General features: G+C 42.7%; 1 protein-coding gene across 1 annotated transcript in view; it reads right to left on the reverse strand.

Moving 5' to 3' along the window:
- ATRX (ATRX chromatin remodeler) overlaps positions 1–23,907 on the reverse strand; it is a 3,779,564-nt gene that overhangs the window by 3,006,271 nt on the left and 749,386 nt on the right. The window lies entirely within an intron of this gene.

Raw genomic sequence — 23,907 nt, forward strand, 5'->3', positions numbered from 1 at the left:
TGAATTGCGTAGGCATAATAAAGCCTCAAGTTTAATTCTGGTGGCTGCGAAAAAAAAAAAGCAGCTATAAGTACATACAGTTTTGTACCTACCATAAATGTAGATGTTCGAGTGCTTATACAGCTGCAGTCATAACAGATGGGTTATCCTGCCGTCAGGCGGGTCCTCGGTCGGCCGAATTCCAAAGTCTAGGTCTGGCGTTGGTTGTCGTCGCTTCTTCCCTATCGTCAGTGCGGCAGGGGTATAAAAGAACCAGCCACAGCCATTTTCTTCAGTTTTTCTTGCCCCAGATGTCAGGTGCCCCAGAAGGAAGGCAATACAAACTTATGTAAAAATGCAATGTAATATAATCAAAAAACAGTAGTTTGCAAGCAAATACACCATAAAAGAATACCCCAATCAGGTTGTATGAGGAGGTGTTTGTCATAAGGCCTGTCCCAAGAGGGGAGGGAAACCTGGACTGCAGCTGTATAAGCACTCTAACATCTACATTTATGGTAGGTACAAAACTGTACTATGTTCATCGTGCATACAGCTGCAGTCATAACAGATGGGTAGAATCCCAAAGCTAAAAAGGGGTGGCAGGCACTAAGTGGAACTAGGAGGAGCAAGGATGCCCTGCAAGACTGCTGTGGCAAAGCCCGCTCTAGATTTAGAGTAAAGTGGAAGGTGGTAGTGCTTGGAGAAAGTGTGCACAGAACTCCAAGTGGCTGCTTCCAAAATGTCCTTGGTAGGAACCCCCCCTGAAGAAAGCTGCAGAGGTAGCTGTGGCCCTTGTGGAGTGAGATCTGATGCTTGTAGGTACAGTTTTTCCATGAAATGAGTAACGAAAATGTATGCAGTGGGCTATCCATTTTGAGATTGTCTGTTTGGAGATAGCCTTTCCTTGAGCACCTGTAGCATAGGACACAAAGAGTTGCTCTGATTTTCTGAATGGCTTTGTCCTGTCCAAATAATAATGAAGTGGTCTGTGAATGTCCAAGGAATGTAGTCATCTTTCCCCTTTGTTTTGTGGGTTAGGATAAAAGGTAGGTAAGTGGATAGTCTGATTCAAGGCTACACTGGATACTACCTTTGGCATAAAGGAAGGGTTGGTTCGTAAGGAAGCTCTGTCCTGATGGAAAATGATGAAAGGTTGCACAGCCATGAGGGCCTGTAGTTCCGAAACCCTGCGTGCTGAGGTGATAGCCAGAAGGAAGGCTGTTTTCCACGACAAATACTGCAGTTCTGTTGAAGCAGCTGGCTCAAATGGAGGCAGGGTCAGTTTTTCTAAAATGAAGTTGAGGTCCCAAGCAGGTAATGGTGGTTTCCTTGGGGGTTTATATTCTTAGCCCCTCTGAGGAACTGCCTTAAGAGAGGATGGGAGAAAAAAGGAGGATCAGTGTTGTATTGTGCAGAAATGGCTGAAGCATGGATCTTGATGGAGAAGGAAAGTCCACTGTTTAACAACTCAGCTAGGTACTGTAATATTTGAGGTAAATTTAGTACCCAAGGGTTCATAGGTTCATACTAGGCTATCTGCCCGAGGGCATTTATAAGCCTAGCCCATAGTTTTGTGGCTTACGCCACCCCTTTTGTATGGGGAACTATACCCATTATTTTGCTGTGCCTCTGTCTAGCAGTGACACTGAGGTAATCCCTGGAGTATATCTGCGATCTCCCATCCATTGGTCAAGATTTCTCTTGAACAAGGCCAGCGAGGTGCTCTGCCTCACATATACCGGGATTTTGTTCCACAGCATAGGGAGTATTTGGGTGATGAATCTATCCCTCCAGCACGTCCTATTAATAGCCGTGTCGAGGTTTAAGTCTCCCGCCCTTGTGGCTCTGATGGATCTAGATTTTTTGAGGTGAAGCATATTCATCAAATCTGGGTTAGACATGGCCTTGTATGTCAGGCAAAGGTCACCTCTGAGCAAGCTGTAAGCGACTGAATAGAGCTGGAGTTCTTTCAGTCGGGCAGCATAGGACAGATTTTTGAGACCCTTTATCCTTTTGGTGAGGAACTTTTGTGGCCTCTCCAGCTGCTGCAAGTGTCGGGTCAGATACATTCCGAATGGGGCAATGTACTCAATCATTGGTCTGATGAGTGATGAGTATAGGGAGACTATGACCTCCCTTGATCTAGATGTGAATCCCTTCATGATAAGGTGGGCAATGTGGAAGGTCTTCCTAACTACTTTAGCTACATGGGTGTTGAATGACAGGCTACTGTCAACCTGGGTCCCCATGTCCCTGATAACTTCTTCTGTGCTCAGAGGATTACCACCTATATGGTAGCTAGGGGTAACCTTGTTTTTCCCGAAGGGTATGACTATGCATTTTTTGGCATTTAACTTTAGGCCATGGCTCTGGCACCAGTCATCCGTTTCTGTGAGACCCTTCTGAAGGATATCTGTGTCAGATGTGTTTTCGACTACGGCACCCAGTTTGCAGTCATCTGCAAACTTTGTCAGCCATAACCCTCCTGTGTTTGCTTGTACTTCGGAAAAGTAGATGCCAAACAAGAGTGGGCCCAGGACTGAGCCCTGTGGGACACCACTTGTGACAGGCTTTGAGTCTGACATGGCGCCAGCAACTCTGACCCTGTGGGTTCTGTCACTCAGCCAGTTTGCAACCCATCTTGTGATGTATGGGTTAACATTTAAGCTGATGAGTTTTTCAATGATACCCGAGTGGGGTATTGTGTCGAAGGCCTTCGCCAGATCGAGGTAGGCTGTATGGACTTGCCTTTCCCTCATCAATGGCTTTGGTGACTGTTTCGAAAAAGTCAACCAAGTTTAAAAGGCATGATCTGCCTTTGACAAAGCCAAACTGGGTTGGATCCAAAGTCTGCAAATTCCCTATGTCTTTATTTATGAGGTCCATTATGATCCTCTCCATAGCTTTGCAGATAAGGCTTGTCAAGCTAATGGGCCGGTAATTTCCAGGGACTGTGGAGGCACCGCCTTTGTGAAGTGGGACCACAGTCGCAGTGCGCCACTCCCTGGGTACGTATCCAGAGGTGAGACTATGATTAAACAGCTGTCCTAGCTGTGGGTTTAATTCCTCGTTGAGTTCGTGGAGCACACAGCCGGGGACACCATCAGGTCCCATGGATGCTGTGTTTTTTGCTTTGGAGAGAGCAGTTCTCACTTGGGCGTTTGAGATGTTTGGGGGGCTGCAACCATTTGGTATAGATATCTCTCCTTTTGGGGGGGAGGGGGGGAGAAGTTTGCACTGAACCTGTCAGCCAGTATGTTGGCAATGTCTGTAGGATCAGTAATCTTCACATCATTTTGAACTAGTTCTGAGCATATCTGGGAGTTTCCTCCCAGGTTTCTAACATAGCTAAAGAAGGCCTTATGATTGTCTTTTGAGTCTTTAGCTATTTTTCTCTCAAAATTTGCTTTGGATGATTTTATGAGAGCTCTTAGCTTTTTACTTATAGTGATCAAGGGTGTCTTACCTTTTAAGGATTTTGCTCTATCTTGTAGTAGCTTCCTCCTTTTGTTGTAGAGTTTGTTTATGGCTGGGGTCCACCAGACTGGACGCTTGCCTTTGGTACAAAGAGTCTTTGTTTTGCTTGGGATTGCCTTATCCATGCAGTCCTGCAGGTGCTGGTAGAAGGCATTTGTAAGTCATTCAGCGGCTTGAGTACTGTTTTCCGCTGGCCTTAAAGGAGACCACACTAGTCTTTAGAAGTGTGAAGTCGGCTTTCGAGAAGTTTTTTACTGTGGTCTTTTTTATTTCAGGTGGGGGTGCGATGAGGACCTCCAGCAAGATTAGTTTGTGATCTGATCTCACCAGTGAGGGGTATACTTCCGGTGTTGAACATTGTGCTCCCATGTTCGTGATGATGAGATCAAGTATGTTTTCTCCTCTTGTGGGGATGGTGACTAGTTGTTCCATGGCATTTGAGTTTATGAATTCCAGGAACTTTTGGGCTAGGGTGTTTGGGCTTGAGTAGTGTTCCCAGTCTATATTAGGGTAATTGAAGTCACCTAGTACGATGGTGTTTGGAGATACATTTATCCCCTCCAGTGTTTTCAGGAAAGCCATGTGAGGTTCCTGAGTTTGTGAGGGTGGCCTGTAACATGCTACAATTTGCAGAGCAGTCTTGCCTATGGTTAATTGCACCTGGATGGTCTCCGATGCATCGTGCGTTGCCACCAGTCTTGAGATGTGGGTGTCCTTGATGAATATGGATACCCCCCCCCCTTTCTTGGTATTGTCCGGATTTTGGGGCCGGAACGCATGGCATGAGGTAAAACCTGTTAGTGCTGGGGTGCTCTCAGGAGCCTTGAACCAGGTTTCTGTCACAGCACAGACATCGATGTTCTCCATACTGAGAAGGGCCTTGAGTGCGTGCATTTTGAGATTTAGACTTCTGGCATTGAGCAGCATTACCCTTAGTTTTTTTTTCCTTTTTTGTGTTCTAGGGTGGTAGGTTTAGAATTTGAGCCTTGCCTAAAAAAGGCACTATGGGGGTGGCAAGAGCCTTTGCCAATATCCGGAATCCCAGGGGTGACAGGTGCAAGCCGTCCCTTGCGAAGCAGCGTGGCTTGTTCAGCATGTCATCCCAGGCAGACAGACATTGGATCCCCTTTGAATGACACCAGAGTTTAAGCCAATTGTTAAAGCTGATCATTTTTGGCCCTTTTTCTGATTCCAGGCACAAAACTGTTTCCATTTGGCGGAGTAGGCTTTTCTAGTAGAAGGTCTTCTGGCCTCCAAGATGACATCCTGCACCTCCTTGGAGAGGAGGGTCTGTTGGGAAAACAAGGGATCCTCCATGCGGCTAGGTTGAGGGTTTTCAGCTGACTGTGAAGAGTTTTGAAGTTGTGCTGGGTCAACAGAAGAGGCACTAGAGGCAGGATCCATGGTGGGGAATGCGTCAGGCTCTTCAGGAGTGGATACCAGTGTTGTCTTGGCCAGTCTGGAGAAATGAGAATCATCTTTGGCCTCTCTGCTCTGGCTTTTAATAGAACTTTGGGCAGCAGAGGAAGAGGTGGAAAGGCATAGACTGCCAATGTTGTCCAATTGAAAGAAAGTGCATCCACTTTCCAGGCCTGTGGATGATAGGTCCTTGAGCAAAATTTTTTCAGTTGGTAATTTCTGTGGGTAGCAAAGAGATCTAGGTCTGGCTGTCCCCATGCCTGAATTATCTGTGCGAAAACGTGAGGATGCAACTTCCATTCGTGTGGATCTGTCATATTTCTGCTTGGGTTGTCTGCCAGTGTGTTTGCCTTCCCTGGCAGGAATTGTGCTTGAAGTTGGATTTGCAATTCCAGAGCCATGTTCCAAAGGGACACGGCTAGTCTGCACAGGGGGTATGAATGAGTTCCTCCCTGTTTGTTTATGTACCACATCACTGTGGTGTTGTCTGTCCTTATCAATAGCTGGTCTGGATGCAGTAGGTCTTTGAAGGCCATAATAGCATTTTGTACTGCTAGCATTTCCTTTTGATTGATGTGTAGGTGCTTCTCTTTTTGGGACCATTTGCCCTGAATGCACTGATCTGTCATGTGCGCCCCCCAGGCGTAGTCTGAGGCGTCTGTTGTGATGATTTGATTTGCTTGAGGCATGCAGAAGGGGAGACCTATATTTCTTTGGCATGCATGAGCCCACCACAGAAATTCCTTTTGAAGACATGGAATGAGTGGTATAATTGTTTCCAAACTGTGGCTGTGTTGAGACCATAAGTTTTTTAGGTACCACTGAAGTTTCCTCATATGCAGCTTTGCACATGGGATCAGCAGGATGCAAGATGCCATGAATCCCAGAGCCTGCAGGACTTTCCTTGCAGTCAGCCTGGTGAAGGTTGCCATTTTTCTGAAGTATTGAGATGGTTGCCCTTGCTTCTCTGGCGTGAGGTAGGCCATCTGGGTGTTTGTGTTCAAGCTGGCACCCAGGAAAATTATTGCTTGAGAGGGTATTAGTTTTGATTTCTTTTTGACTGTATCCCAGAAAGTTCAACAATTTTATTACAAACGCCAGGTGTTTCAGAAGTATGTGCTTGCTGTCTGCTTGGATCAGGCAGTCTAGATATGGGTATATTTGTATCCCTTGAAGTCTGCAGAAGGCAATTACTGATGCCAGGCATTTCGTACACACTCTGGGCGCAGTAGATAAGCCAAAGGGCAATGCAGAGAATTGATAATGGGTTGAACCTGCAAGAAATCTGAGGTATCTTCTGCAATCTTGTCTGACAGGGACATGCAGGTATGCCTCCTTGAGGTCCAATGTTACCAGCCAAGACTCCTTGCCCAGCATGGGAATAAGCTGCTGTAATGTGAGCATCTTGAATTTTGGTACGAGTAAATATGTGTTTAGGATGGATAAGTCCAAAATAGGTCTCCAATCTTTGTCCTTCCTTGGTACCAGGAATAGTCTGGAATAAAAACCTTGACCCTGTTCTTTTGCAGGTACCTCTTGAATAGCTTTCATGTCCATGAAAGCTGAAATTTATTTTTGTGCCTCTGCCCTTTGATTTTGTGGCAGGTTTGGCATGCCTCATTTTTGGAAGGGTGTGAAAGTGGAATCTGTAGCCTCTGTCTATAATGTCCAGGATCCATTTGTCTTTTGTGACAATATGCCAATTTTTTTGAAAATAATGTCAGTTTTCCGCCTAAAGGTGCTGCCATTAAAGCTTTGCTTGGCATGCAAAGGGGAAAGTCATTGTGTCTGCTTTCTGAATGACTGTGATCTATCTTCTCCACCTCTTGATGTAGGTGCTTGCCATTGTCTGGCTCTAAATGATCCTTGAGATTGCCCTCTACCCCTTGGGCGCCTGTATCTACATCTGAGGTCTGTCCGTGGCTGGAAAGGACCAATTCTTTGAAGGCCAGTTTCTGCTGAAACGTGGAGGTTGTACCTGTAAGAAATCTTTCACTGTTTGCATTGATCTTGCCTTTTCCTCCATTTTCTTTAGTACCTCCTCAGCTTTAACACCAAACAATACATCTTTTTGAAGAGGTGCGTCTAGTAATTTAGCTTTGACATGATCTGGTAAGGTTTGCTCTGAGCCAAGCATGTCTACGTATGACAGACCCTGTAACAGCAGCTCTACATGAGGCCTCTAAAGCATCAAAACCACATTGCAAGGTATGTTTACCCACTTGCTCTGCACTATGCAATAAATCCTGCAACTCCTTTAAATCTGGTTGCTCAGGTTGTGTCATTTTGCTTTTCAACTGAGATAACAAAAACTGTTGATACTTTAACATATGGAACTGACAGTTTAATGCCCTCATGGTTAGTGGCCGAGGTGTATACCTTTTTCCCCTACCTTTCTAAAGCTCTGGAATCTGTCTCCGAGGGTAATGGGTTTTTGGCAGTAGAGGCCTTAATTCCCTTGGGACCCTGTGAAATAGTTTCTGGGTCAGCAGTATGGCTTTTGTATAGGAATTGGTGCGAATCAGGAACCCGGTAATACCTGTCAGGTTTAACAGGAGCTGGAGGTAAAGAATCTGGGTTGAGGCTGGCTTCTGTGTACACATCATCTAATATATCCAAGACAGGAGGGATAGCCAGAGGCCTGTGCTGGGGTAGCAAGAGAAAATCCCTGAGCCTTTTCTTGGAATCTGAATAATCTTGGCCTTCCCAGTGAAAGTGTTCCCTCAAAGTATGTAAGGTTTCCCCAAAAGAATAGTTCTCAGGGGGGAGACCGAGGGAATGGACTCCTCAGCATCAGAGTCTTCAAAAGGGGAATATGAATAATAACTTTGTGGTGGTGTTTCTGAAGTTTCTGAAGTAATAGAGGCTTGGTCTGAGGAAGGGTAGTCTTCCTCCAATCTGGGCCTTTTGTCCGATGGGGGTTGAGAACCCCTGATAAGAGTAATCAAATCCTCAGCCATTTTGAGCATCTGTTTTTTAGGCATGGGGCCTTGAAAGGGGCTCTGTGGAGCTTGTCTTTTAATTTTCATGGCTGCTTTAGATTTTGTGAAAGCCTTAATGGAAAAAGAGGAAGGCCTGAAGACACCTTGAGAAGTGGCAGGCCTGTCTAAGCTCTGAGTTTCCCCGGCAAGAGTGGCGTTGGTACCTGTAGTCGGAGTGGGGGCAGAGGAGCCTGCGACCTCAGGCACAGAAGACACCGCTAAAGAAGCGTCATCATTACTCAGGGGCTGCGTAGGTGCCTTGCTGAGAACCGGAGCACCGGTAGCTGGCTTTAGCGTGGTGTCGGTAGAAGTCGCTGACCTCGTATGTCGGTCCTTATCTTTGAGTCTTTTACTCAAAACAGGAGTCTGAGTATCCGACGACATAATGTAATTAAATTTTTTACCAAAATAGTGTTGGGCGAACTCCGCCCGACGCTTAATAGTGCGTTTGTTGAATCTAGCACAAAAACGGCAGGCCGAGACGTCGTGGTCTGGGCCTAAGCAAGGAATACAGAAGGAATGGAAATCCTTATGCGGTATTTGCTTCCCACATGAAATGCAATTATTAACTTTGTCTGACATCGGTCTGAGGCAAGAAAAGTTTCCCCAATGGGGTACTTAGCTGTCAAGAAGACTTGGGCTGAAATATTTTCGTAAATCTCAGGAGCTGGCCGACCGGCACTTGCGAACTGCTTCTGCTTCAGGCACCGCGCGGCAAGAAAGACTGAAGAAAATGGCGTCAGCTGGTTCTTTAATACCCCTGCTGCACTGACGTCAGGGAAGAAGCGACGACAACAGACGCCGGACCTAGACTTTGGAATTCGGCCGACCGAGGACCCGCCTGACGGCAGGATAACCCATCTGTTATGACTGCAGCTGTATGCACGATGAACATCATGGAAATCAAAGACTAAATTCACTGTACTTTAGTTATTACTGCAACAGACAAAATATTGGAAGTGATACCTTTAGAAAAGGGCAGCAGAAAAATGAAAATTGTGGGAACAATACATGAATATATAAAATTACTGCAGACAAAAGAAAGGCTTTAGCTATAAACTATATACTCACATGAACTGCTTCAGCAATACCCTTACTAGAGGGCATTTGAGGAGGAATTGGCTGTACCTCAGGTTCTGAAACTTCAGCAGGAACACTGGTGTCAGAACAGGCCAACCGAGTTGCCAGCCTGGTTCTTTTTAAGCTTTTAAGTGTTGGAGGTACCTCTAGGGAAGCAGAATCTGTCATCTTGAGTTGGCCAAGCATTTGAGACTCAGCGAGCATTTGAGACTCAGACTAAGTGTTAAGCTAGGACAAATGCGACTGCATGGTCTTATGTACAAAGGATTAGCAAAGGGAACAATCTCTGAAGTAGTGCTCTGCTCCAAGACAAGACAGACAGTGGGTATGCAATTCTTTTTACAGCATTTCCTACTGCACTTACACTTACCCTTCCTGGCTGATATCTGACACCAATAAGAAAGAGTTAAGAAATATAAAGAAAGGTTCCCCAACAGGGCACTTCTCAGTATTAGCATTCAAAGCTATGGTATCAACAAATGGATACACGACCTCTGTTCAGGGTGCCAGCGAGATGGTCTGAGGGATTATGTTCAAGCGTCTGCCTATATACAGTACTTGGAAGGTAAAGCTTTGGTACCCCAGCTGGAAGATAGCAGTGATAACCGATGTGTTAGGATTACTGTGGCAGTGATTTTGGTTAGGACATCTACAGTAATAGATATTATATATGCAATTTCTTAAAGTGATCAGATATAATGTATGTCGATGTGCATAATGTCTAAACAAATTGATCGACATTAAGTATGTCGACAGCCTATTATGCATGCGCAAGAACTAATCTCAGCACATGCATAACTTAAAACACACAAAAAAAGGATTGTTTTTGCAGGGGAGCAAGCTTCCCTGCAACCCCACACTCCCTAATAATTATAAAACTAACTCCAAGATCAATCACTCATCAGGGAAGATGGTATACTCCTCTACTTGAGGACTGTTGATTGAGCTCCTGTCAACCATCTGTTTAGTCGACTAAATTATACATAAACATACACGAGCACACACAACACATTGTATATATATATATATATCTTAAGGCAACTCAAAAAATATCTAGATGGAAAGGGGAAATGGTGGGAAGCAGACAACTACAAGGATAAACTACCCAGAAATAGCAGTTAAGTCAAAACCATGATATTAAGAATAAAGGCAGGAACTACCCAATGAAAGAGAATCGAACTGCCAAGAACAGAAAAATGAATACTTATTTTTAGAATTTACTTATTTTTTTACCCAACAGCTATTCTATCCCCCTCTCCAAACTTCTAGAAAATTGTATACATACCAAACTTCTACAATTCCTTCTCAAAACTCAAATCCTTTCTCAAACTCAGCATGGTTTCAGACATGGCCATAGTACTTCAACTGCATTATTCTTTACTGACATAGTTAAATAAAGCCTGTAACTCAGGAAATACTGTCTCCACTTAATTCCTTGATCAGTCTAAAGCCTTTGATACTCTATCACATGCTCCTCCTTTCCCATCTTTCTAACACTGGAATTTCTACTTCATCTCTCCAATGGTTCAGAAGTTACCTATCCAAAGGAAAACAAGCAGTAAAATGGCAACACTATCCCCAGATATTTACAACCCCACCAGTGTTCCCCAAGGTTCCATATTATGACCCTTACTATTTAATATATTCATCAACAACCTCCACCTCTATGAACATGGGTCACTTGTTCAGTATGCTGATGACTCCACTATAATCTGCTCTGCCATAAACTCAACTCTACTACAGCAAATTACTCAATACGCATGTACCGCCGTACAGACACGGCTCCACAATAATCATGTCTTTAAACCCAAATAAAACCAAGATTATAATATTTACACCAAAGAAAAACACTCGTATTAAATCTCAATGCCACATTCTGCATAAACACAAAAACTGAATTAGTGACCCACACTAAACTGTTTGGTATTATAACTGACGAAAACATAAAATTTTATCTTTACATAGAAAGCATCAGTAAGACTCTCAAAAACCTGGGATAACTCTATAAACATTTCCTTTCCCTTCACACAAAACAAGTACTTACTTTTAATTATTTACTTCCCCCTCTAGTCTATAGTGCTGCATTACTAACCTCCAATCCTCCTTCATAACCAAACTTGCAACAAATTACCACCACTCCACCCACCACTGGGTTTCTCTAAACACACTAAATTGGCTTGAATTTCCTTGCTATCTTACTTACCTCCAACTAACCACCATACACAAATTACTATCCAAATCACAGGACTGCCCTGCCCTAAAATCTTTATTCTCCTAGTACAACACTAACAGGTCCCTAACATCAGAAAACCAACACCTCCTCCAAATTCAGAAACCTGAACTACATACAGATCACCTACAATACTCCTGGTTAGTAGCTAAAACCTGGAACAGCCTTCCTCTAAACATTTGCACAATTCACTGCACTGCCTCATTCAAAACTACACTTCGCACACACCACTACCTAGATCTTAATGTCATCCTACCTTCCCTTTTTCTACCTTTACTCACATTTTTTCTCTATACACATCTCAAATTCATTAACTATCCTTTTTTTCTATCTTCTTGACAATCTCTTACTCCCACCTTCCTAACTCTAGTATAATCATTCTAACTGCTCACATGTACTCTTATTCTTCTATTAATTTCTTCTTTTATACTACATCTTTTAATATAAGCTCTTAATGTCTTTCCTTGCTCTAAATTCTACTCATTTATGTACTTAGCATTTCACATTCACTCATACGTCTATGTCAATGTTGTATTAGATTAGATTATTGAATATGCTGTACATCTGCATTTTATATGCACCAATACTGTTTTAACTAGTTACTACATTTTACTTTTATCAAGTGCATCTACTGTTGTGATTATCTAATTGCTCTACTGTTTGTTCTTTTCCTCCCTTGTTACGTAGATACTGAATAATGTGCCTTGATGTACTTTATATGCGTTTCTTGTGGAGATTTTCTCCATGGGCCTCCAATGAAAATGGGCGCTGCTTGGCCCAGTAGACTTTTCCAGTAAACAAATGCAAGCAAGCAAACAGATGGACAGAAATGCACTGCAATGAGCTCTGAGCTTGGAGAACACATCTATCCTGCAAAGCAGAAAATGAGGTGGTCTGATAGACTGATAGAGTTGTGGTGCATTGTGGGAAGGGGAGGAGCCTGGGTGCCAAACTCTGATATGTACGGATTTGATACACTTAACTGCTAAGGAGGACACAAAAGACCACCTCTAAACCAAGTAGCTAATCATAAGAATTTAGTGTCCAAATTAGGTCAATCAGATGAACACAAATGCAGATATGGATGCTGAAATAGGACCGGTTTCTTTTTAAGGTGATACGAAAGCAAGGTGGCAGTACTACATGGGGCTATAAGAATCATCCTGGCTTTTCATATCTTGACTTTCTGCATAAATCTTGATATGAGGTGGAACTGAAACAAAGGCATAAAGCACCTCATGGAGGAAGTAGGGGGGTCTGGCAGTTGGCTTAGAGGATTAAGGAGCTGAATATGAGCCGCTTCCTATGGTTCAGAGGTGCAAAGTTTGATTCCCCTTAATAGATGAACAAACATAACAGTGATGCACCTTATGTAAACAAAGCAAGCATGGCAGTTCTATTCTACCCTCATCATAGGCAAGGTTTAAGTGTTTAAAACAGGTAATTCTAGTGCTGTTTGTTTTGCAGATAAGCAGGAGGTCCATCAGAATCCAATCTAACAATGCCTTGTATGCCAGGCACAGATCTCCTCTCAACAGCATGTAGGAAACCGAAAACAGGGACAGGGCTTTGAGGTGGTCCGCATAGGACATGTTATTTATGCCCTATATTCTTGAAGTGAGGAACCTCTGTGGACGTTCCAATTGTTGGATGTGCCTGGTTAGGTAACATACTAAAAGGGGCATTACATTCAATGACAGGTCTGACGAATGACTAACAATGAAACAATGACTTCCTTGGACCTAGATGCCATACCTTTGTTTCTAAGTTGCACAACACAGATTTCCTCACTACTGCTGACATGTGATGGTCAAAGTCTAGATCCCTGACTAATGGGTCAACTCTTAGGGGGTGTGTTGCCAATATGATAATTACCTGGGCTGGAGGACTTTCCAAAGGATACTATTATGGATTTCTTTGCATTTAGTTTTAGTATACGGCTCTGACACCAGTTATTTATCTGTGTCCGCTCCTCTTGGAAGACACTTATGTCGATGGGTGACTGCAAATTAGGAGCAGTCATAGAATCAGTCATCTACAAATTTAGTCAGCCATAAGCCACTGACATTGACTTCATAGAAGTAAATGCCAAAAAGAAAAATAAGCTGTCCCAAGACTGATCCCCGAAGGACTCCACTTGTAACTAGCTTCTTTGTAGAAGTAGACTTCCCAATTTTAACATACCTGGACCTCTCTCTGTCTGAGAGTCAGCTGTCTTATCCACTAGGTGACACAAGGGTTTATAACCCAAGCACTCGACTTTGTCAACAATGCCCAAACAGGCTATTGTCAAATACATTGGCTTGGTCAAGGTAGGCAGTGTGAACTATTTTTCGCTTATCTATTGCTCTAATGACCTTCTCAAAGTAGTCCACTACGTTGAGTAAACATGACCTGCCCTTGACGGAACCAAATTGGGCTGGGTCCAGCATCTGGAGGTTCCCCATGTCCGTATTAATTATTTTGATAATTCTTTCCGTGGCTTTGCATAGGAGACTGGTGAGACTTGGATTTCTGTAGTTTCCAGGGTCTGTAACCTGTAGATTGCCCACCTCTGTGCAGAGGGATGACTGCTGCTGTTCTGCTTTCATGAGGTATGAAGCCTATTTTGAGTCCACAGTTAAATAGTAATTCCAGAGGTTCTGACCAGACATGTTTCTTGACATTTAGAAGGCATCCAGGGATACTGTCTAGAGCCATTAATGCAGTGTTCCTAGCATTAAGGACCTGTTGCCTAGTGACAGTAGGGTGAGTTCTATTTGATGGCATTCCCTGTTAGATTGACGGGGACAGGGTAAAGCTAGAGCTGAATTTGTCAGACAGTAGGTTGGCTATATCTTCTGGCTCAGTACAGGTGGCTCCATTAACAATTACTGTGCCCCCAAGCCTTTCTGTGTTGGAGGGAAGCCTTCTAGCTTAATTTTGTTTCTTAGAATTAGCCAGTTTTCTAGTTTCAGCACTCAAATCTGTTTCTTTAAACTCAGCACTTGTTCAGAACTCGTAAGCATTAAATAAGATGCAAATTACTACAGCACTCAACTTTCCTCACTTGTCTAGAGGAAAGCAGTTTTTACTACTTAATAAATAAGCACCTATCCAGGCATGTCCAAGGGTCAGCTCCCGGTGATTTCACCTGTTTACCCGATTAATCTGGGTATCTTGGGGCAATGCAGCAATTGCCTCATGTACACAGACAACCTCTCCTCCTACCACCCAACACTACAACCTGTGAGAGATGCACTTATATAGCCAAACTGGAAGCAAAGCTCACTTCACCCAAGACTGGACTAGACAGTCAAGAGGAGAAGGTAAACACTTGCACCACAACACACATCACATAGTCCCTCAAAACCTACACCACCAAAATACACACACAGAAACACAAAACACACCTACATTCACGGAGGCTCCCAAAAAAAAAAAAACCTGCCCAAGCATCAGAGACGTCCAAAGCAGAAACGCAAGCAAACTCCACCCCCCCAACACAACCCATATGATACATAACCCACAAACTCAGTGTGCCACTCAATCACAGCCCATAATGCATAACGTACCCAACACTCTAGTCATAGGTGGCTCTATAGTCAGGCACACTGATGTTCTACTCACCAGGCTAAATAGAGAAAGTTACTGTTAGCTGCCAGGATCCGCCACATAATGCATGCACTCAGGTCACTCCACAAGTATAAATATGACACTGTCACTGTCCATGTTGTTGTGAATGACCTGAGACATACCTCCCTGGACTACATGAAGAGAGACATGGAAGGGCTCTCCAATCTTGTAGCCCAGGCAGGTATGACCCTAGCCCTGAGTAGCATCCTGCCATCACCCAGAATAATACAGTACAAGGACAAAATGACTGACCAACAGTTGACTAAGCTTCTGGTGTCATTCTAAGGAGATCCAGTATTTGTCTGTCTGGGACGACATTATCGACAGACCACAATGCTTTGCCAGAGATGGCCTGCACCTGTCACCCTTGGGATTCCAGATACTGTCTAAGGCTCTTGCCACCCCTATAGTGCCTTTTTTAGGCAAGGTTCAAATGAAAAATTCACCACCGTAACAAATACAAGCAAGCAAAACCTGAGGGTAATGCTACTCAATGCTAGAAGTCTAAACCTCAAAATGCACTCACTCGAGGCACTCCTTAAAATGGAGAACATGGACATCTGTGCAGTGACAGAGACCTAGTTCAAAGCTCGAGAGCACCCCTGCGTTACCAGGCTATAATACATACCACACCTTTCGGCCATCTAACCCGGAACGAAGCACTAAAGGTGGAGGCGTGTCCATATTCATTAAGGATATCCACACCTTCAGGTTAGTTGCACAGCATAATGCATCCGACATTATCCAAGTGCAACTAACTCTGGGCAAGATCGCAATCCAAATTGTAGCTTGTTACAGACCCCCGACCATGCCCCAGAATTCCCACTCCTCATTTCTAGATACACTGGAAAGTATTAGGGTACAACCCACCACACTAATAATGGGCGATTTCAACTACCCCACCATTAACTGGGAAATCTACTCATGTCCCAACTCTTTTGCTCAACGTTTTCTGGAATTCATAAATTCCAACGCCTTGGATCAACGTATTCACACCCCTACCAGGGGCAGCAATATCCTAGACCTGGTCATTACCAGCATGGGCAACCAGTGTTCCACACCAGAGGTCAATTCCTTGTTGGTCAGATCCAACCACAGGCTAATCACCCTAGACATCCACATCCCGTCCCCACCCCCAATTAGGGAAACCACTGTAAAAAACTTCTCCAAAGCCAATTTCACACTTAAGACAGAAGTGGCAAACTTTATGACACCCATGCAGACGGACAATAGAGGTACGACTGCTGAATCCTACACAAATGCACTTTATAAGCACTTACACAAGTGCATGGATCATGCTATCCGTAATAGAACCAAGATACTATCCTCCAAAAAAAGAAAGCCAATCTGGTGGTCCTCTGCCATAAACAAACTCTACAACAGAAGAAAGAAACTGTTGCAAAAAAAGAGTAAAATCCCATGACTGGAGAAACTCCCTGGTCAACCTTAGTAACAAGCAGAGATCCCTCATAAAATACTCCAAAGCTAGTTATGAAAACAAAATTGCCACTGACTAAAGACAACCACAAAGCATTCTATAGCTAGGTCAAGAATCTCAATGGCAACACTCAGATCTGCTCAGAGTTGCAGCACAATGGCACTAAATATACAGAACCAACTGATATTGCCAACATCCTGGCAGATAGGTTCAGTGCTAACTTTATCCCCCTCTCATCCCCTAGAGGGCCCATCTCTATACCGGAAGAATGCAAAGTTCCTGTAATCACTGCTGCACAGGTAAAAAAAAAAAAAACTCTCCAAAGCCAAGAACACAGCATCCATGGGACCTGACAATATCTCAGGCTGCGTTCTACACAAACTACAGAACTGGCACCCTAAGTACCATGTTCAATCATAGTCTCACCTCAGGATGTGTGCCCACTGAATGGCGCACCACGAGAGCTATCCCACTCCACAAAGGGAGAGCCACGACGGACCCCGGGAACTACCGCCCCATTAGCCTGACGAGACTGGTCTGCAATTCCATGGAATGTATCATCATGGAACTCAAACAAAGACATTGGTAATCTCCAAACTCTGGACCCTACCCAGTTCGGGTTTGTAAAAGACAGATCATGTCTCCTAAACCTGACTACCTTCTTTGAAGCAGTCACTAAAGCCATAGAGGAGGGTAAGGTGGTTCACACAGCTTATCTAGATCTCGCCAAGGCTTTCGACATCATCCCCCACTCTGTAATTATAAGCTCACTAAACTGGGTATAAATCCCTATGTCACAAGATGGGTTGCCAACTGGCTCACGGACAGAACCCACACTGTGAAAGTAGCAGACTTCAAATCCGACTTCAGACCAGTGACAAGTGGAGTACCACAGGGTTCAGTCCTGGGTCCTCTCCTGTTTGGTATCTACTTCTCTGAAGTACAGGCTAACACAGAAGGTCTTTGGCTAACAAAGTTTACAGATGACTGCAAGCTAGGAGCCATAATCGTAACTCCTAAAGATATGGACATACTACAAAAGGGCCTCAATGAGACAGATGCCTGGTGTCAAAGACATGGCCTGAAGCTCAATGCCAAAAAGTGTATAGTCATCCCCTTTGGTTAAAAAAAAACTCTGTACCCATGAACTACCACATAAGTGGTAGTCTACTTAACGCCGAAAGTGTGATAAGAGGACCTTGGGACACAGTTGGACAGTAGTCTCTCCTTTGATAATTACATCGCCACAGTGGTCAGGAAATCCTACGTGGCTCACCTCATCACAAATGGTTTCTCATCCAGAAAAAAAGGTCACTGTTCCCCTCTACTCATCACTCAGACCCATTATAGAGTACAACACCCCTTTTGGCATGTACCTCACAAGACATCTACAACTGGAAAGGCCACAGAAATACCTTACAAGAGGATTACTGGCCTCAAACAGATGCCCTAGGCAGACCGTCTCAAAAAACTCCAGCTTTACTCAGTCACATCTTCTCAGAGGCGATCTCTGCCTAACATACAAAGCTATGTCAAACCCAGAGCTGTTGGACATGCTCCACTTAAATAAATTCCTATCCTTCTGAGCTACACGCTCTAGGGACCTAAACCTTGTCACCACAATAAACAGAACATGCTGAAGGGATAGATTCCTGTCCCAGAGACTTCCCATACTCTGGAACAGACTACCTATGTCAAACAGAGCTCCTCATTAGCAATCTTCAAGAAAAATCTTGATGATTGGATGGGAAATAGGAAATTCACCCCAGGGATCACTTCTGTGGCTCTGCTTGACAGGGGCACAGGAAAATAATTTTCTTGGGTGGCAAAAGCCAGGGTACCTTTTTGGCTAGGCTTATATAGGCCCTAGGGCTAACAGCCTAGCACCTACCTATGAACCTATGAATTGCACATTATCTTTGAGGTTGCAGGCATAGCTAAAGAATGCCTTGTGGTCATCCTCAGCCTGGGAGGCTAAATTTACCTCAAATTTGCCTTTGGTAGAATAATTTGTTCTCAGAGTTGTTTTAGTTTGATGAGAGTGCCTTTACCTGTTGGGTGCTACACCTCTTAAAGTTTGCCATAATTTTCTTCTTTGTGTTATACAGACTATTGATGATGTGATTCTACCAGGGTGGTTTGTTTTTTCGAGTTAGTTCTGTACTACTTCCTGGTGAGTACAGCTGTTTCTATGCAACTATTAACATGTTTGTGTAGGGTTTCTGTTTACAGTTCCGTGTAGGCAGCAGTGTTCTCAAGGTTTATGGTGGCTTAAAATGTTGCCAAGTCATCCCTTAATATTCGGAAGTTAACCTTAAAGTAGTTACTGAATATTCCTGGGTTAGCTGGAGTTCAAGTTTTATTTTTACTTTAAAGGGGGGGCCATTCTGTGGTCCGACTTTACCAGAGAAGACTTTACACTAGGGGGTGTGCATAAGTGAGGTCCAGATCCAGTAAGTTCACACCCCTGGTAAGTGAATCTGGTTCCAGGGAGCTTGGGTTTACAAAATCTAAATTACTGTGCCTGTATGTTTGGTGTCATACACAGTTCCTTTCAGTCATGTCAGCTGTCTGCAGGATTCACCTCTTAGCATTTTGGTAAGTTTTAAAAGCTAAGTACAGCTACTGGTGAGAGTTCACAATAAAAAACAACCATACCTTAGAGAATCTGTTGGCAACCTGCAGCTCGCGAAACACATGAGGCTCTTTGACCACGTTGCTACTGCTCTTCTTGTAAACTTCCGTGTCTGTGGCCAAGCAGCTGAATTTCTGCACTTGTGGCTAAGCAGCTGCTTGCGCAGAATTTCTATAATGGGCAGTAACTTCCTATTCGCTTATAGCAGTAAGACTGAACAACTGCATGCTTGCCCTGCGTTTTCTGTCTGGCTGCTGGAAGTTGGAGGGAAATTTAAATGAACTGTTCCAACCCCTCCATGTAAGGCAGCTAGTGTGATCAATGTACGTTTTGCAACTCTCCTGTTGAACAGAGTGGAAAAAAAGGAATTTTATTTGGCAGCAAGGGTGAACTTTAAGATGAAAAGTAGATGTGAAAATATTTACGAAGTAAGACTGATTTGTCTGTGCCCTTCTCGTTGATCTAATTTGGAACTGTAAACCATTTGCTAACGGCCTTTGTGTCTGATTTTGAGTTCTGTTTGTAATCTTTTATGCAACACGATATCGCATCTTGTTGAGATGATAGCTTGATTTGATTTAATAAGGATTTTGTTGACCCTAAGTACAAGGGAGTTAGAATAGAAATGTTATCCCCTGAACATTTAAAACTAGACAGTAAAAAAAAGTTTATTTTTTCATGAATACTATGTTTTAAATAATGGACTTCTTGAGAAATGCACAGTCCACGTTGGCTTGAGACTACATTTCTGTTTTATCATTAGTAAAGATTTAAAAGTTTAGATACCACATCAGAGTGCAGTGGCCAAACAAGGAATTAGTCAGTAGGTGAATGACTTGGAGAAAAGATATGTTGTATTAATGCCAGTCTTAAGTGGCAGAACATATTACTTATTTTGAGGGGCCGTTATGTATTTGTTCCATCCCTCATAAACAAGAGGCTGCTAATACAGAGAGGTTAAGATGTGTACAATGAACATGAATGATGCTTCATTTTTATAGTATCCTCTTGCAGTTAAGATGTAACGTATTTGTCCTCCTGTCTTATCAAGTGCATGCTTAGTTTTGCATGTTTTGTTTTTCTGGATAAGTAATAAGAAACTTAACAGTTCCTCCCCAAAACTTTCTCTTTTTTAATGTTTTGTTCTTGAATGAGATTTATGTGAAGCATTACTTGTGTTTTTCTTCCTATATTAGTGTGCTGAACGTAATTTAAGGTGTTTGGAGTTTCAGAATGCCGTGCGTTACCACAAAATGCCAATTTATTTACAAAGTATTGCAAGTTGGATGCATTGCTAAATTAAAAAAAAGATTCATATATACTTACCAGCTTTGTTTAATATCACAGAGTAATCATATCGGAGATGTAACATGTGGAAGCACATTAAAAGCTTACTGTCTGACACATTCTGCAAATGTTCATTATTAATGACGCTGAACTCACCTATTACCATTTTCCTTGGAAAAGTACTGCTAGAGTAGCACTGAAGTGTGCTGACATTAATGATTCATTTTGTTTTGTCAGTTTCTATTTCTTTACATTTATGCAACTCTGAAGTTCATATACAAATGTCAAGGGGTGTGAGAAGCTTGTATGGCACATGGGGGTGCAGAAGAGCTTGCCAGGTTCCCACAATGTCCATTTATTTATATGTAATTTGCTCCTACTACTTTCTGAGGATCCCACATACAGTTCTTGCATCTGTTACAATAGCGGATACTTGAAATACAGTTGGTTTATAGTATGAGTGGATCTATTAGGGCTTTTTCTTCTTTTTTTTTTTAAAGTACTATTTGCTAAACAGCCAGATAATCAAGATTCATGGAGGAAGTATTTTTAGTTTTGGTGAGCACCTTCAGTAAATGTTCTTTAGTGATGTTTAGGGGAGGTCCTGAGAGATTCAGGTATAAGCACACTTTTGATAGTAATCTCTAGAGCAAAATTCACAATGAATTTGTTTTTGCTAGGTGTGTGTTGGAAATATTACTGGCTCATAGTAGGTGGTGCCATTATGAGTAAGCTCAGGGCACTGATGGGTCTTATTTCATAACATAGCTAAATAAGGATTTAGAATTGACCAGCTGTATATTTTGAGAGGTTTTTGTTTTTCACTCCCACCATGGCAATCAAATAAGACTGCACCCCCCCCCCTTTTGCAGATTCCTGGATGACCTCCACAAAACACAAGATGGCAACCAAGAAAAAAAGGGGAAAAGAGAAGATGAACACCATGAATTTAAAGCCTAATGGGAAGAAAATTATGCTTTTATGCAAAACTATGGGTCCGTCAACATGTCTAATTTGCAATGAAAAGTTATCTAAAAACACAAAAATCAAACTTCCAACGTCGCTTTTTAATAAAGCATGATGCATTTGCAAACAGATTCTTTTGGAGAAGAAAGAAAAAAAGCGGTGACAGAATTAATGCAAAAAATGCAACAATCAACATCAATATTCAGCAGCTAGATACAATCAAGTAATGTGACCGCAAGTTTTGCAGTTTCTCATGAGATTGCAAAGCATGGAAAACCTTTTAAGGATGGAGAATATGTATTAAAAAATGCTTTCTACATTTGGCTGAACATCTCTACTCTGACCTCTAAAGTAAAGCGGATATTAAAAAAGTTGAAGACACTCCACTACCTGCAAAAAACATTCACGACAGAACCATTAAGATGGGCAAAAATGTGACAGATCAACAGAGTAATGATATAAAATCAATATCTGCATTTTCTTTGGCATGTGACGAGTCCTGTGACTTGAAGGATATCACACAAGTTAGCTTTCTGGGACGGTATGTTTCTGATAAATTTCTCCATGAAGAATTACTGGCTTTGCTACCGCTTAAAGGACAAACTCGAGATGAAGTTGTGTTTGCAGCAATTTTGGAATGTGACTGTCAGGGAAACTGACATCAATAAATTGGTATCTCTACAGATAAAGAACCCAGTATGATTGGCAAAAACAAAGGCTATGTTACCCTCTTCAAACAAAATGTAGAACATGATGTTTTTACGTTTCATTGTATTAATTCATCAAGCAGCACTAAGTGCACGGACATTTTCCATCGAAGCTGTAAAGGTGATGGATTTGGTAGTAAAAATAGTCAACCAAATAATGGCAAGGTGACAATCAGACAGTTCAGTGCCCTTCTTAAAGTAAACAGTCAATATTTTGATCTTCTTTTGCACAATAAAGTTCACTGGTTATCCAGAGAAGCAGTTTTGAAACATTTCACTTCATGCCTTGAAAATATTAAGATCTTTTAAAGTTAAAAGAAAAACAAATATCCACAGTTAAGGGATGAAGAATGGTTACAGAAAGTTTACTTTGCTGTTGATATGACATCACATTTAAATGACCTGAATAAGAAACTACAAGGTAGGAGTAACACTGCAACTACACTTCTGGAAGCCATCCTTTCCTTTGAACTACTGTTTGCGAAAGACTTGAAAAAGTGGAAATCTGTTTCATTTTGAAACTTTAAAAAAAATCTGGAAACTACTGAAAGTGTCATTCACAGCAAGCACTTTCTGGCAGATACTGCAAAAATGTAGGACTCATTCACTGATAGTTTCAAAGATTTCAGACATGAAAAGTCCACTCTCTTGTTCTTGACAAAACCATTTGTGGTAGATGTCAATCGATATATTTTTTTTTTTTTTTGCATTTTCACCAGTTGACAGAACTCAGTATGAACTAGAACTAACTGACTTGAAAATGGTACCTACGTGTGACAACCCACACACCATGCAGCAGCCAGGCTAAGCTTTTGTATGTAGGCCGGACATCTGGGTTGCCTCAGGTGGAGGATCTCTCATGTTTAGAATACTGCAACATGAGAATAGGAAGACCTATACTGCTGTTTGCCAGGGGATGATCCTTTCCTAATATGAACTCACCTTGTAAGCTACAACATTCAGCAAACATCTTGTTTTGTGATAACTCAAGCTGCAACTTTGCAGTGTTCACAGAGATGCTCAAAAGACTGGCACCCTCACACACTCAAATGTTGCCAAATTTAGGGTGTGAAAGAAAGTACAGTTGTGTACACCTACCATAAATGTAGATGTTTGAGTGTCTTCACTGTTGCAGTCATAACTGTAGGGTGCTCCTGCCGGCAGGCAGCCCGAGGTCGGCCAGAATCCCAAAGTCTGGGTCCGGCGTCGGCTGTACAAGCTAGTACCCTGACGTCAGTACGCTCTGGTACATAGCCCTCAGCCGACGCCATCTTCTCCAGCCTTTCTTGCCCTAGATGTCAGAAGACCCAATAAATCAGAAATGAATCCAATAAGGAAACACAAATACACCACAAATAAGAGAAAAAGAGGGGATAGGAGGGAGGGAAACCCCGACTGCAACAGTGAAGACACTCGAACATCGACATTTATGGTAGGTGTACACAACTGTACTATGTTCTTCGTGTTTCACTGTTGCAGTCATAACTGTAGGGTGGAATCCCAAAGCAGTGAAAAGGGGAGGAGGCTTAGACAGAAGAAGGGGCAGCAAGAAGACCCTGCAAAACAGCAGAGGCAAAGCCTGCCTTGGTCTTAGAATACAAAGAGAGATTATAGTGCTTGGAAAAAGTATGCACAGAACTCCAAGTGGCAGCTTCCAAGATATCCTTGGTAGGAACTCCTCTGAGAAAAGCTGCAGAAGTGGCAGCTGCTCTAGTAGAATGACTTCTCACAGTACCTGGAAACTGCCATGATGAGTGTAACAAAATCTGATTCCATAAGCAATCCATTTGGAAATAGTTTGTTTTGAAATAGCTTTTCCAAGAGAACTGGAGGCAAAAGAAACAAACAATTGATTAGATTTTCTGAACTCTTTAGTCTTGTCCAGGTAAAATCGTAACTGTTTGTGCACATCCAATGAATGCAAAATCCTTTCCCCTTTATTTTGAGGATTAGGAAAGAAAGTAGGAAGGTGAATTGTCTGATTTAAAGCCACTTTCGAAATCACCTTAGGCATGAAAGTAGGATTAGTCCTCAAGGATACTCTGTCCTGGTGGAAAATAAGGTATGGTTCCACAGCCATGAGAGCTTGC

This window comes from Protopterus annectens, chromosome 15.part0 (assembly GCF_019279795.1).
Source record: "Protopterus annectens isolate FY-2018-M chromosome 15.part0, PAN1.0, whole genome shotgun sequence".
Classification (NCBI taxonomy): domain Eukaryota; kingdom Metazoa; phylum Chordata; order Ceratodontiformes; family Protopteridae; genus Protopterus; species Protopterus annectens.